The 14,778-nt window shown below is 44.6% G+C and overlaps 1 protein-coding gene across 2 annotated transcripts in view; it reads right to left on the bottom strand.

The window, feature by feature from the left end:
• ELOVL5 (ELOVL fatty acid elongase 5) overlaps positions 1–14,115 on the bottom strand; it is a 39,585-nt gene extending 25,470 nt beyond the window's left edge. The window contains exon 1 of one of the 2 annotated variants that reach the window (XM_059842736.1): positions 14,041–14,115. The gene's annotated coding sequence lies outside the window, so the exon portion shown is untranslated. Of the gene's footprint in view, positions 1–12,823; positions 12,847–14,040 lie in introns of those variants that run through there. The other variant, XM_059842737.1, reaches the window with a different exon arrangement.
• Between the last annotated feature and the right edge of the window lie 663 nt (positions 14,116–14,778).

Below are 14,778 nucleotides of genomic sequence, written 5' to 3'. Positions count from 1 at the left end.
GCAAAAATGGCTGCGTGCAGTTATCCTGTAAACAAAGCTTAGCTATAAAAAGGTTATCTCAGGTTCACAGGCTGTCTAGATACAGCAATCCAATAAAAAGTGGAGGAATTAGAAGACCATGAAAGCTGAGCATGACAGTCACAAAGGTAATGCTACACCATGCAAATCTGACTTGTACAGGGATAAGAGTGCACATAAAACCTGAATTAAGATGCCCTGCTAAGATGTGAAACTACAACCCCTGTGTTCAGGTGGGTAACTGACACCTTTCGGAGTACCACTTGTGTTCTGGAAACCAGATCACACTGAAAAAGCACACAAACAAGTCACCCTTAGGCAAGCTACACTATGATAAGTATTTATTTGTGTGCTTACTCTATTTCCAATGCTTGCAGGGTCATACCTGGAGTGCTGTGGGAGAAGTGAAATTCTCTGGAGAGCCCCAGCACACAAAATTACATGCAATACACTGAAGCAGTTACATTCCTCAATACAAATTAATTTCTGTAATTTTACCTAAATAAGAAAGGATGCATACTGGCACTATAAATGCACCCCAGTGCTTGCCTTGCTGCCATTTCTTTATATTCAGCCATGCTATGAGAAGTCAATCTTACAACTTTTCTATGTTCTGGCTGTACACCTGTGAGACCCTGTGTGGCTGCAGCTGTACCAGTACTTGGTGCCTTCATTTTAAGATGCTAAACATCATGCCAGACTGTACCATCATACATAAGTAAACAGTACTAACAGAGGTCAGGCAGGTATGAATGACAGCTGGCTTTGAATAGAAGAAGGTACAAAAAAAATCCTCCTCTTCCCACCATTCTGAGAAGTAAAAAAAGAAAAAATAATACTTTGGGTACAAGCGTTATGCCATGGCATTGTACTGCTCAGGACAGAATCCTAACCATTATATGCCCTGTTAAACCCTCTGCCTTCAAAACAGTAAAAAAAAAAAAAAAAATAGGCTCATTATTCAGAAAATCAACTACCTTTTAAGACCTAACTGCCTTTCTAAAGGAAAACGGTGGTAACACTATAGAAAGCAAGGTTTTTGACCTTGTTCCTGCCCAGGTTGCAGAAGGAGTACTCAAAGTGAAGATGGTATGTTCCAGCATAGGGACAGAAAACAAAGAGACAGGAGATTTCTTACTGATGCATTTGTCAGATCATTCCCCTACACCTTTCCTTTCTTGTACAACACTTCACACATCTGTAAATTGCTATTGTTGCCAAAACCAAGCAGCCAGCTGATTGCATTTCTGTTACAGAAGCTCAGGACTGCAAAGCCTGGTGAGTCCTGAGGAACTGAACATCCTTGCCTGCACGTCAAACCAACTTCTGCAGAGAATTTTTGGGGTACCAAATCATTGCTGTAACAAAGGCCCATGAAAGAGGACAGACTCCTGGAGTCAACATACTAGAAGTTGCTCAGCAAGTAAACCCTGAGTACATTCTGAGTACTATTCTGAGTGCACCTATTTCATACATGTTTTGTACAGAGTGTGTAGGATACAGAATAATGCTCCAGGCAATTAAATTGCTTACTCATGTCAGCAGCTCTCTCAAAGCCAGTTAGAAAACAAAGCATTGGTACCTGCACATTTCCTTTGTTTGATTTTAGCAGAACTTTCTGAAATGTACTTCATCAAAAGACCCTGCTCCAGGAGGCAAGAACTGCAGTTTCTTATATTTTATTATTTGTTTTAAGGGTAGAAAGACCAGCCAACCTATTAAAAGAAAATTCTGTGATGGTACAGCTGTGTGCGATCTTATCACTTGCTCTTTCTATGAACTTTAAATAGACTACTAGAGGAAAAAAACCTCACATATAACTTCCAAGATGTTTTCTGCAAGCTCATAATATATAAAGGCTTCAGTTACTTGCAGAAGTCAGGCAGTGAATTCTAGGAAAACAGGTACCTTTCCTCCAAAGTTTAGCCACTCTTTTCTTTCAATAAGAGGTATCAAATTCTTGGTGCAGTGAGAACCCTGATGCCACTAAAATCCATTCCAAGGAAGAACACAGCTAAACTGAGCCCCCAGCTCCAGCACCAAGATGCAGGTGGTTTTGCTATATTTGCTTCCTACTTTCACAAGTGCTGGAACAACAGCAGAGTCAGCACTGTAACTTGATGTAATATATCTGCTTTAAATACAGGGACAAAGCAATATTCAGCCAAACAGGTAACAGGCTTCCTTCCCAACCCTGCAACTATCCCATTCTCTGCAGGGCAGCAGTCCTCTGGAAAAGGGGGCACCAGACATTCCCTCTTTGCCTCACAACATGTGCAAAGCCTCTTAACATCTTCAGCAACTTTCTCTCCTAAAGATAAGCATCTCCATCCATCCACTTGTGATGCCAGCTCATGCCCATCAGCAACCCTCAGGCTCAGAGTTGTCACATCACCTGATCCTTGCTCCAGCTTCTCCATTCAGCCTAGTCCACTCTATAACCATAACCATATAACCACCATACCCAGGGTGTGTGCAGGAACAAGGAATAGACAAGAACATATTTGACACGGCTGCAAGGCTGCTTTTATTCCTTCCCTACTCTCCACCATGCCTTGGTGGAAGGAACCTGGAAAAACTGAGGTAGCCCCAAAGAAACCAACCAAGCAAGATCATCTTTCAGCTGGGTCCATCCCACTGCTGATGTACTGCAGGAGAAGCAGCAGCATGACACGGACATGTGGGTGACCAAGAGGTCTTACATGGCTGAAGATGAGCACATTGCACCCAGCAAGAAACCACAGCAAAAAAAAAGGCAAGTGAAACAGACAATGGAAGATGTAGAATGTCTAATGCAGAACTCTAAAATGCTATTAAGAGGAGACCAAAATAAAATGCATTGCACAATCAACATTTTACATTTAAGAATGGTTCTAGTGAAAAGTACAAAATTTGCAGAAAAAAGAAAGTATGAAGTAACAAAAGGTCATACAGGATACGACAGGCAGAGCTAGCTTAGATGATTTCTTAATTATAATTGTAGCAGCATGAACTGACAGATTATTGTAAAAAGCAAACAACAACAAAAAAACCAACCTTGATATGTTCAAGCTATGAAAGAGACAGAATTTAGGATGTGTTAGCCTGTTTCTGTCTTGATAACTGCAGGGCTAAGGATGATCTTAAGGCAGGTTAGGTAGGGGAAGGGGGAAAAAGGCCACCATCAAGAGACCAAATACATGACAAACCAACAAAACGTTTTTTTCAAGAAAAGACAACTTGAATGTTTTATTCAATCTAAACACAGCTAAAGTATTCCAACCGAAATGGTGCTAAAGAAAATAAATACACAGAAAAAGACTGAAATAAAAAGCTAAGCAGACAGTGAATATCACCAAAACCTCTTGCTATACCTTGGCCTGAGGGGCCTGAGGACAGAGGGGAAGAATCTCCTTTATTTCTCAGCTTTATATGTTATACTGTAAGAAACATGTTATGCTATAAGAAACAACAAACAACAACCACTAGTGATTTGAGACACTAAATTTCAGCGGGAAGTTTGACTTTATGATAATACCAAATATTTTTCACTTGATGCCCAAAGCTTATTATTAAATTTGTTAGATGATAAAAACATTGCTGTGCAATTTGTGATTTACAAATAGGAAGCAATGCTGACTGAAGCAAAGTGAAAAACCTAACTTGCAGTGTATAAGTGCTCATGTTCTGCCAGGAGCGAAAGGACAGAATCAAGTAGTGTTTCATCAGCCACACTTGTAAAGCAACTTTTTAAACTGGGCAAAAGACGTGCTTTTCAGCCTCTATATTAAGACTCTGCACATTAATTTTAAAAATGTCCACATACTAGAAGTTGCTCAGCAAGTAAACCCTGAGTACATTCTGAGTACTATTCTGAGTGCACCTATTTCATACATGTTTTGTACAGAGTGTGTAGGATACAGAATAATGCTCCAGGCAATTAAATTGCTTACTCATGTCAGCAGCTCTCTCAAAGCCTTCCCCTCTGGAATCTCACCACGACCACATCTCTATTTTTACTGTATGCTAAAAGCAAAACATGTTTTTGTGCAAAAACCTCTTTCATTAAGCAATTTTTCAAGTGTCAAAACACCATTCCTATAGTTGCAGGTTATTTTTCCACAATGTTTTTATCTCTGTGTAATACAAGCCCTCCACATGGATGTGTCATCTCAAAACCAAACAGCAGCAAAAGGACCCTTCAATTAAACAGACCTGCTATTCTCGACCAGGGAGTTAAATGCTCAAATTCATATCCCCACAATGGAACTGGTATGTGGTGGAGGAATAAGGGTAGGGGAAAAACCAAAAATTAAAAACTACCAAAAACCTTTGTTAATATTCTATTCTCACGTTAATGACTAAAAGCTTAGGTGGGAGTTTGGTAAGAATCTTAGAAGAGCAAGGATGCTGTAAAGTGAGGATGTGCCAGAATCACCAGTGGTTAGAGATTTTTCATTGGTTTGGTGCAAAACCCAGCCTTGCTCCTCTGTTCTACAAAACAACCCTTCAGGGTGCTGGGTGAGTAAGATTTTAAAAAGCAAACACTGAAAAAGAGATACAGGCAGACATACGAAAGTACGAAAAGGTGCAGCAACAAAAAATTAAGCAAGGAGAAGGGTGGAAAACCACATCACTTCTCTGCTAGGCTTCTTCACATGTGCAGTTGGCCTCTTAGTCACTGCAGGTTCAAAGATGGTCATCTCCTGCCAAGGCCATGCATCTCTCCTTTGAAGGCAACACAATGCTAAAGGATGTGAACAAAACACTCCAAGAGGATTGTTTTTCATACACTGTAAAGTGTAGTTAAAACCTGGCAACATTACTGTGTTCTCACAGAGAAACATCTCTGCTTCTCAACCTTCAGGATGCAAAACTGTACTTTAACAGCTTCCTAAATGTGTATTTTAAGACACAGAGTTAATGCCACAGATGCTCAGAAAACCGCACTGTGCGATATGCAACCGATACCTGAGCTGATGCATCGTTTGAGCCTGACGTGTTTTGTGAAACCAAGAAGTATTCAGTCTGCACAACTGGAAACTCATCATAGCTCTGCAATTGTTCAACTAGAGTTTAGATTTGAGTCTCCGATCTAAACAAGTGCAGCGCTGAATTTAGAAAGTATGAGCCAATTAAGACAGACTTTAAAATAAAGAGAAGCATTTGAAAACAACATTAGCAGTCCCTTCCTGCACCATAATGCAGCCACTTAGCAGTGGTGATAGAACAAGAAATCAATACAAAGAAGAACCAAAGGATATTATTTTTATTCTGCAAGGCATGACCAGACTTGTAGCCTGCTTTTGTGCGCTTCAAAGGGAGATGATGATGGTTTTGAAAGGGCTAAAAAAAGAATAAAGAAGTTAGAGGTTCTGGGAACCTGTCAAGTAAAAGTGGAGAGCTGTGTATGGCCTCTAGAAAAAATTACCCAATGAAGGCTGCAAAACCAGAGGACAGAGTGTCATGGTTTGACCCTACCTAGTAAATAACACCCCACAGCTGCTTGCTCACCCCTCTGCAGACCTGATGGAATAGGGGAGAGAATCAGAAAAAGGTAATAAAGTCTGTGTGTTAAGAACAGTTTAATAAATGAACTAAAATTAACAATTACAGTAACAACCACAATAATAATAATGAAAAAGGAGATAAAGAGAGGAGGAATAAAACCCAAGAAAGACAAGTGTTGCACATTACAGCTGCTCACTACTCATTGACTGATGCCCTGCCCATCCCAGAACAGCAACTGGAGCCTCCCAACCAACTCCCCTCAGTTTACACACTGACCATGACATTCTGCAGTATGGAATATCCCTTTGGCCAGTCTGGGTCAGCCCCTCCTGATTGTGCTTCCTCCCGGTTTCTTATGCACCTGCTCACTGGCAGAGCATGAAGCACTGATAAGTCCTTGACTGAGAGCACACTCTGCTCAGCAACAATTGAAACATCAGTGTGTCATCAACATTATTCTCATACTAAACCCAAAACACAGCACTGTACCAGCTACTAAGAAAATTATTACAGATGAATCTAGGACACAGAGCTCTTACTATTGAAACTCACATGATAAGTGGTCTGACACCATCAACTCTAAAAATTACTTACAGCCATGCACAGTTTTTACCTATAAGAAAGTAGGGGCAGCATCAACAATTCATGCATTAGCAGGGCAATGATCTACACTGAAACACAGTAGCCTTTCTGTGATTGCCTATATTACCATTATTTTACTCCTCCTTTTTAACTGAACTAACAAATGCAGTACTCCTTACTGACTTGCTCAGCACCATCTCTCTCAATCTCTGTGTAAGGATCTGCCACCCTATATTGCTGGTGTTCCCTAGAACTTGTGTTCTCCTCTAGTCCTTACACTGTGTTCTAAGCTTTTGCAGATGGTGATGGAGACACTCACATAAAACTTCCCAGCCCATGGCTGAGTCTAGTGGCTGGGCAAACCCACTCACCCCTCCTACAGCCAGAGCAAACAAGAGGCTGCAGAGGCAACCATGGTCTAAGCTGCACCTTCTGGGTGGCAAACAAGTCAGAATTCAAAAAATTATGAAAAAACCTGCTCAAATCTTTTGAAAGAGGCTTTTCTGCTTAGGCATGCTACAGACCCAGAGAAAAAAATCCATAAGTAACCAGGCCTACTGGACTGGCAGCTTACTTTTTGTCACTATATCACATAAGTTGATAAAAAAAGAACATTCTGCACCATGCTGTACAAACACAGGTATTTTCCCCATTAATGAGGCTTTATGCATGCACAAAGTCATGCTCACAAGATGAATGCAAACCTTAACAACATGCCAAAATGCCACTGTACACCAAGCGAATCAAGGGATAAATGTAAGATGCAAGGGATAAATGCATGACCCTAGTTTAGGACAACCAGATGAGTTTGCACCAGTTCACAGGGTCTGTGATCAGCTAAGAGCAAACTCTCCACATCAGTACTTCAAAACAGAAATGAACCACCAAACCACAATCAGACATTCACCATAAGCATCTGCTGCCCTGCAATCCACAGAAGCACGTACATAAAATTCAAGCACAACTTTCACTGTGTCCTTCAGAGCCAAATCCAGATTCATGTGCCTTTCCCAACAGTGGCCCTTCCTCACGAGCATGCGAGCAGCCATGTGAATGAACTGACCCCACAGATGGTTTCCAGCAAACACACAGGCCATGCCCCTGAAGTAACATGACATTTGAACTTCAACATGCAAAAAGGTTTCTCAAGTTTCTTTTTCTAAAGGGCAGGACAATGTTAAACATTGAAGAATGTCATCCTCCTAATCGGTTAAAGGTTTAATTATTGTTATTTAAGTCAAAGGTTGTCCCTACTGTTTGGCAAGGAGATGATTCTCAAAATGATGATTTGAAACACTAGTGTTTTTAAAAGTAACCCAAGAGCAAGAAATATTCCTTCAGGAAAAGGTTAACTGAAGGTTTCTGATTCAATTATGTGCATAGAAACAGCATATCTAAAGGGAAGCCTATAGATTAAGGTTTATAGGCTTATAGTTTCCCAAATCTTCATTGTCTCAAGTGAACCCAAACCTGAGGACACAGGATCAGCTCAAGGACTAGACCTCTACTTTCAGACCACCATGGTGACAATGATACTGTAGTGGCAAATGTAAGAGTAAATTTATTTCATTCATTTCTAAGAGCTGGCTTTAACTCAGCAGAGGAGCTGCTCCTCCACAAAGTTGTGGTCTGCTCCAAACCACAACTGTACGGTGTCTAAGGGAAGAAGGCATTTTTCCACAACTAGCCCTTGCTAAGGGCTCTTTAGTCAACACAGGCACAGCAGAAATACTGCTTTAATCAAAAATGCTTCCCAGCAAACTTTTAACAACAAAAAGTGAGGGAGAGAACAAAATAAAAACTGCAAACTTGCCTGCTTATGAATTTACTAGCTAAACATATGAAATGTGTAAGTGTATTGGTGTATTTGGTTTAATAAACTAAACTACATTATTCTGCAAAATAATACTTGTTAGTTATTGTCTAACCCTGATAACTTCCTTAAGATTACATCAACAAAAACTCCCACTGGCATACAGAAAAGCTGGGATGTTACCTGAAATCAAGACTACCTCCTTTTTGAAATCAAGTAGATGTTTTAAAGCAGAGAGCCTGAACATGCACACAGGAAGAAAGCAATTACCCTCCAATCACTGCAAAGACAGCTGGCAAGAAGAGAAACAGTTTTCTCAAGGTCAAGAGGGAGAGGAGCACTTCCAAGTGATAACAGAAGAACAGTCACTTTGCTCAAATCACTGACCCAGAGTCTAAAAGAGGAGGGTTATGCAGGGATCAAAGTGCAGGGCACAATTTGAAAATGCAGGAAAAAAGGTTTATTCCACATTTGCTGTATTGCACAAGCAAATTTTATCTCCTGCAAATTCTAGGGCAAGTCAGCATATTTTGTCACTACGCACAGCATATCAGTTGGCAGGCATATGTTTGATACAAAGTTTTGACATAGAGGTCAATTAAACACAGACAACTTTAGCTTAAATACAAGTTCATCAAATGTCTGGTATTTTTCTACCTGCCTAGTATGCCATGGTCATTAACAAAACTATCATTAATGAAGCACAAACTCTACAGTTAATAAAGTTTTAATAAAGGCATGAAAAATACCCAGATGCAATGGGATGCCAAGGCCATCTCAACTCATGGCACTGAGCTCACCATAAGTAGGATGATTCATTTCTTCATGGAGAAGTGACAATTGCACTTAGCAGCATGCATTTTTTGTAAAATCTCTACACTTGGTAAGGATGTTTATTCCTGTTTCGTGCAAGCCAACTATTTCACCAAGAAAATTAAATAATTCTCCAATGCATCCAATACAGCAGGAAAGTATTTACCAACCACATACTTCAGACAAGTTTGCTCTTGTGCTCTTATTTGCCCTGTAAGATAGTATGCTCTAAATGCCAAAACACAAACACAGAAACCAAGGCAATAAATTTCAGATTAATTTCATTAAATACATATAAGGAGACCCAAAACATACACAGTTGACAGCAACTCTACAAGTTATTTCAATACTAAGAAAGAAGACAGCATTTATTTGATTTGTCAATCAAAAAAATCAATTCATGTCACTGTTTGCATTACCCTCATCAAACAAAGATCTAACTGCTGTTGTGTTGGATGATGGGGACAGGTGCCCTCAGAAACCCAGCTATAAATCCCTTTTACCAATCAGCACCCAGGAACTGCAGGGATGTCAGCCTAAGCAATGCTCTCTTAACCATATTGCTGCAATAGCAAATTTAAACAGCCTTAGGAAAGGTCATAGCAAAGCAATCTGACCTGGAAAAAAGTTTTTAAACAGACCAACTTCTACGTAATTCATTGATTATCCTTGTCATTTGTCTTTGTGTGTTCTTCCATTTAAGGGAAAAAGCATTTTCAATGCTAGTGTGCACAAACTGCAGGAATCTCTGCATTTTTAGCACATTTAAGAATCACAAAACAAACTAGCAACTACATTACAAAGATTATTGTCCGTTTTTTGAAGTGTCTGGATGCGCATGGAGAAGTGTGCTCTGACTATCATGCAGAAAGCATCAACTTATTCAGTCTATTATATAGCAAAACAGCTTTGAAAAGCTTATGCTGCAGCCTGGAAGAATGTAATTTTGTACATTGTAAAAACAGAAAACCAAAAACTGCAAGAGCTGAGGCCAACAGCCACCATGGTATTCCTATGTCTAAACAGTTTTATAGATCGCACCCCCACACAACCAATTCAGGACATGGTAATGACAGAAGGTAACAAAAGAGGATTGACATTAAGAAGACAAAATGAATGAGTTGTTATGCAAGGGAGGTTACAGTAAACAGCATAATTACCTACACATGCCTTCTCACCCTAAAGGAAGAGCTGCCAAATCCAAGTGGAGCTCTTGTAGCTGTGAAGAGCCAACACCTTGCTTGTGATCCACTTTAAGACAGCAGGAATAAAACAACATGCCAAGAAAGAATAGGTAGAGGTATTTGTGGCTCTTCTCTTTAGCAATGAAAGAGCACCCCTGCATCTCCTAGTTCAAAGTCAGAGAACAAAGCCTCCACATCCTGAACAAAAAAAACAAAAACAAAAAACCACAAAAACAAAAAAACCTAAACAAACCCAAAAAACCAAAAACACACCACCAAGAACTCTTTCACTCCTAAGGACTTTCTCAGTCCAAAAGAGCCTTCCTGGCATGAGAACAACTCCGCACAGCACAGGCACTCTGGCTTCTTGCCCTTGTGGTGGGAACCCAGAGGCAGAGAGCTGAGTCCCCCACCATGTGGACAGCAGGTGACACCTGACACGGCGCTGAGCCCACCCTCCCATCCAGCCACTTCGCCACACCACCACACTGCTCCTGCCCTGCCTACGGGGCAGCAGCAGCAAGAATGAATGCTCACTGGTGACATCCTTTTAGCACCAGGCCCAAGAGGGTCAGAGGGGACAACAGTACACAGAGGAATGACACTGTTTTAACAGGGCACTCTAGGCAACCGCTGTTTCTCTCCCAAAATTTTTTCTCAGGTGCAGACAGCATTAACTGGGAGATTTGCTTTGTCTGCCACTGAGTGAGGGTTGCTGAGACCACCAGAAGAAGGCAGAAGACAAGTATTTTAACCTTGTGCTTTGTCTGGGTGTCCTTTTTTTCCACCGAGCTCAGCAGAAACAGAAGCTTTTGATGTTGCAATGTTTACTGCCCCAAAAATGAGGAAGGTAAAGGAATGAGGTCAGCTCAGTACTTGAGAGCATTTAACCAATTAGCAACTGAATGTCCCTTATGAGGAAGGTACTTGCAAAGGGGCAACTCTGGATCACTTAAATCTGGGCTCTCCATCTGTGGCTGCTGGGCTTGAGCACCAGATCAGCTTGAAATCCTAAAATATTCTCAATTCCACCATCATTCCCAAAAATCTGAATCTTCAAACATATTTTCAAAAATCTGCTCCTAGCAAGTTGCAAAAGAAAGTGCAAATAAAGGAACTGTCCATAGGCCTGATGGATCTAAAGCACTGTTTCAAATTTACTTTTTTTTTTGGTCTGTTAACTTATTTTCTCTCGGTTAATTCCTCTTATAAACAACATAAAATGAAAGTCAGCAGGGAAAGAAGAGATTAGACTAGAGAATTCAAAATATTTTATTTCAATTCTGGCTGTACTAAAGACAAAGAATGTAACAAGAAGAATTTATGCAGAGAAATTTAAGAACAACATCAACTTACTAAAAATACTGCAATAAGTAAATCCAGAGACTGGTCAGACAGCACATAAACAAGTATCATTAATGATACTACATTTAAGTACCAAATATGCATGAGTTTTAATCAAAGACAGTCCATCTGATCAGCTGCTGCTAGGTAAAAGGCACTAACTCACAAAGTGCATCTGTTTTTTAAAAAGCAGCACAAGGCACAGAGACCATCAGGCAGACCTTTGCCAGCTTGCAAGACAAAGCCACATTGCATATTCATTTCATTGCTGCTCTCCCTGGTTGCATTTGAATGCTAAAATACAGGAGACTTAAGTCAGAACACATGACAAATTCATTTAGCTACTTATGAATAAAAAACACAAAGAGCTTCCAGCATGCATTACATATGTAATGTGTACTTTGTACCAAATTCAGTAAAGTCAAGCAAAATTCTGGCATCTCTTCTAGTGCTCTTGACCAGTATCAGCTGGCAACAGCATCCCTGAGGGCAAATCCAAGCTTAATTTCAGCAAACTCAGCACAGTGGTCCTTATCATTTGCTCCTAAATTCACATAAAGTTGGGAAGGGATCTCCACCCAGCTGACACCATCCATCTCCAGGTACCACAAGATAACATCCTCCCTCTGTGTGCAAGAACAGCTGCCTCCAGCCAGAGCACATACGCTGGCTACCTGCTGCCCTGAAAGCAGACTAGTGCACCACAAATACATGAATAGTCATATTAAAAATTCCAGCTTTTATTGCTAAACAACATCAGACGATCACGTGTGCCACAGGCTGACTCTCCCCGACACAGCTTCAGCTGCTGTTAGCCCCGGTGAGCCTGCACCAGGACTTATCTAGCTATGGAGTATTCGAACAGCAGAGGAAAATCTCGGGCTGTGACTGCACCAAAGGAGCAAGAAGGGCTTAGAGTGAAATACATCGCAAAACTCCTCACCGTTATTCACAAATCCTTACTTAAACCAAATAAATCCCCTCCCTCTACGCTTGCAGCTTAATACTGATGCAGCAGCACCATTAGCCCGCGTCTACAAAAACCTGGCAGCTGCCAGCCCTCCACCCAGCCGCGGCCACCGGCGATAACTTCAGCCGCGGCTGCCAGGTCCTGGCAGGGAGCGGCTCTGGCAGAGATAACCTCACCCTGGAAGCAACCTGGCCCAAAACTCCGCCTGCACGCTCGTCCTCCTCTAGTTTCAGCTGCAGGGCGTGTTTCCATTTGCACAGAGCGGTTTTAGAGACTTCCTGATGGGAAGCATCCCAACTGCAGCCATGTCCCTGCCTTGTTTTCCCTCGCCATCGCCAGGAGCCGGCTGAGCTCTTTGCTGGAGTTTTCTGTCACAGCCACGAGAACTCGGCCATGGCACTGAATCCCACAGCACCAGAGCGCACCAGAAGCACTGAGAATACAAATGAGCCGTACGGGGCACTGCCGTTCAGCGGCGGCCGGGGCACGGAGCGGGCAATGCACCCAGCTGCCGGAGGGAGGGAGGGAGAAACGCCCCTTGTCGTCTGCCAGCAGCCCTCCTTGCTGAGCCAAGGTGCTACTGCTGCTACCCAGGTCTGCAAAACTGACCTTTTGTCTGCAGACTCACAGCACAGATCGATACGGGAAAGCTCTTTGGAGCGGGATCCTCAGATGCTGCATCCCTGGGAATCAGGGGAAAGGAATGAGGGCAGAAAAGCAACACACGCAGGCAGAGGAGAAAACACACTGCCCAAGACAACACGTCACATAACCCCAGGCACTGCTTCTAATGCTGCTGGTGCCCGAGAGCTTCCAGGAGATGAAGAGATAAAAGAAAAGTCATAAAGTTTTTAAGAAAGTCCCTGCACAGGCATCTGACACACTGACACATTTCTGTCGTCTGCCCTTCCTTTTCTGCTCATTTCCTAATACATGTACGCTTTAAACACCTAGGTTTTAAAACAAGCGGGTCCCTTTCAGGAGCACTGCACATCTCCAGGGCGCTGGTTTAACGCGGCGTCTGCCCTGTCCCACACTCAGACCCGCGAACTACCGAGCCAGCGGCTCCAGTTCTAAACCAGTAAGGCGGTCAGGGGCGCCGGGCAAGAGCTCAGGGAAGAAGTAGTAACAGCCTTCCCTTCCGAGGCCGACGAGCCCTTCCGCTGACACCGTGCCTCCCCGCTGGGCTGCTCCCCCGGCCGGCAGCAGCCGCCTCAGCGGAGCCGGGATGGCGGGATGCACACCCCACACAGCCGCCACGGCGGAAAAAGACGGATCAGGGTTTCGGTCTGGAGCCGTGGCAGCGCTCAGCGCCCCGCGAGCTCCCCGGGAAGGCAGCTACGGCCGAGGATGGGGCTGAGGTGCGGGGTCTCCTCCCTTCCTGCCCCTGTTATTTCACCCCACCCGTGCCCCGCACGGCGGAAAGCGCTGCCGCCGCCGCCCGGGATGCAGTATCCATGGCAATGCGGGATTGCATCATGTTCTTGAGTGAACTGCACCGGGGAAAAGACGCTCCCGGCGAGAGCCCCGTCCCTTCCGCCGCCCCGTCCCCTCCCTTCCCCGGCCGGCCGGCCTGCCCGCCACTGCCGGCGCCGTTCCCGGCCGCAGCCCCGCCGGGCACCAAGCCCCCCCCTCCGCTCCGCGCACGGCCAGCGCTGCCGCCGCACTTGTTGCGCGCCCCGCGGAGCGGCGCCCCCCGCCCGCCGTGCCCCCCGCCCCCCTCGTCCTCCGCATCCCCCTCCGGGCCCGGGCGACCGCGCCGCATCCCGTCTCCGGGAGGGAAGCCCCGGCGCTGCGCTCCCTCCCGGCCGGGGACGCGGCCCTACCTGGCGGCAGCGGCGGCGCTGGGGGCGGCGGGCGGCACCGGCCGGTCTGTCCCGCTGCGAGCCGCGGGGCGGGGCCGGGGGGCGGACGCGGGGCGGCGGGCCCCGCCCCTCCCGCCGGCAGTGGGCTGACGGTGACGTCAGAGTGGTGCGGTGGGCTCACGGGCGGCGGCGGAGGGGCACTATGACGTCACGGCGGCAGAGAGCCAATCGGGCGGCGGGGGCGGCTCGGGAGCGGCTCGTGCTGCCCGGGCCTCGGGGCCGGCGCGTCCGACTGGTCCCGGGCGGGACGGGGAGCGCGGAGCGCCGCTCGGGCCCTCAGGGCTCTCAGCCCGGCCACGGCAGCGGGGGGCCCTGTGAAAAACAATATCGGACCGTGTAATTAAAGACTCTCGTAATGAGGTGAGCCGCGGGCCTACATTAAGGATCTCGGGCAGATGGAGTTGATGTTTCCTGTGTTTTGAAGTAACGGGCTTTGCAACGTGAATATAAGCTCTGTCTGCAGTTAAGTGGATGGTATTTTTAACTCAGTCATATATTAAACCCGCTGGTTTTGCTGTGTAATTTACATGCATATGCTGAGCTGGTCCCCACAGTGTCAGATGTCTGAGGAAGGAATCTCAAAGCACCCTCTTTGGCTCCTTTCCAATGTCAGGGATGCTCAGCAGAGGAACAAAAGTTCTGTCCACGCTCTCCAGACACTTCATTGCCTCCCCGAGGTCCTAATGGGGCAACAGTGAG

The sequence above is a fragment of the Haemorhous mexicanus genome, chromosome 3 (genome assembly GCF_027477595.1).
Source record: "Haemorhous mexicanus isolate bHaeMex1 chromosome 3, bHaeMex1.pri, whole genome shotgun sequence".
Taxonomy (NCBI): Eukaryota; Metazoa; Chordata; class Aves; order Passeriformes; family Fringillidae; genus Haemorhous; species Haemorhous mexicanus.
Note: the sequence above shows the minus strand (reverse complement) of the source record. Positions and strands in the feature narration are given on the sequence as shown.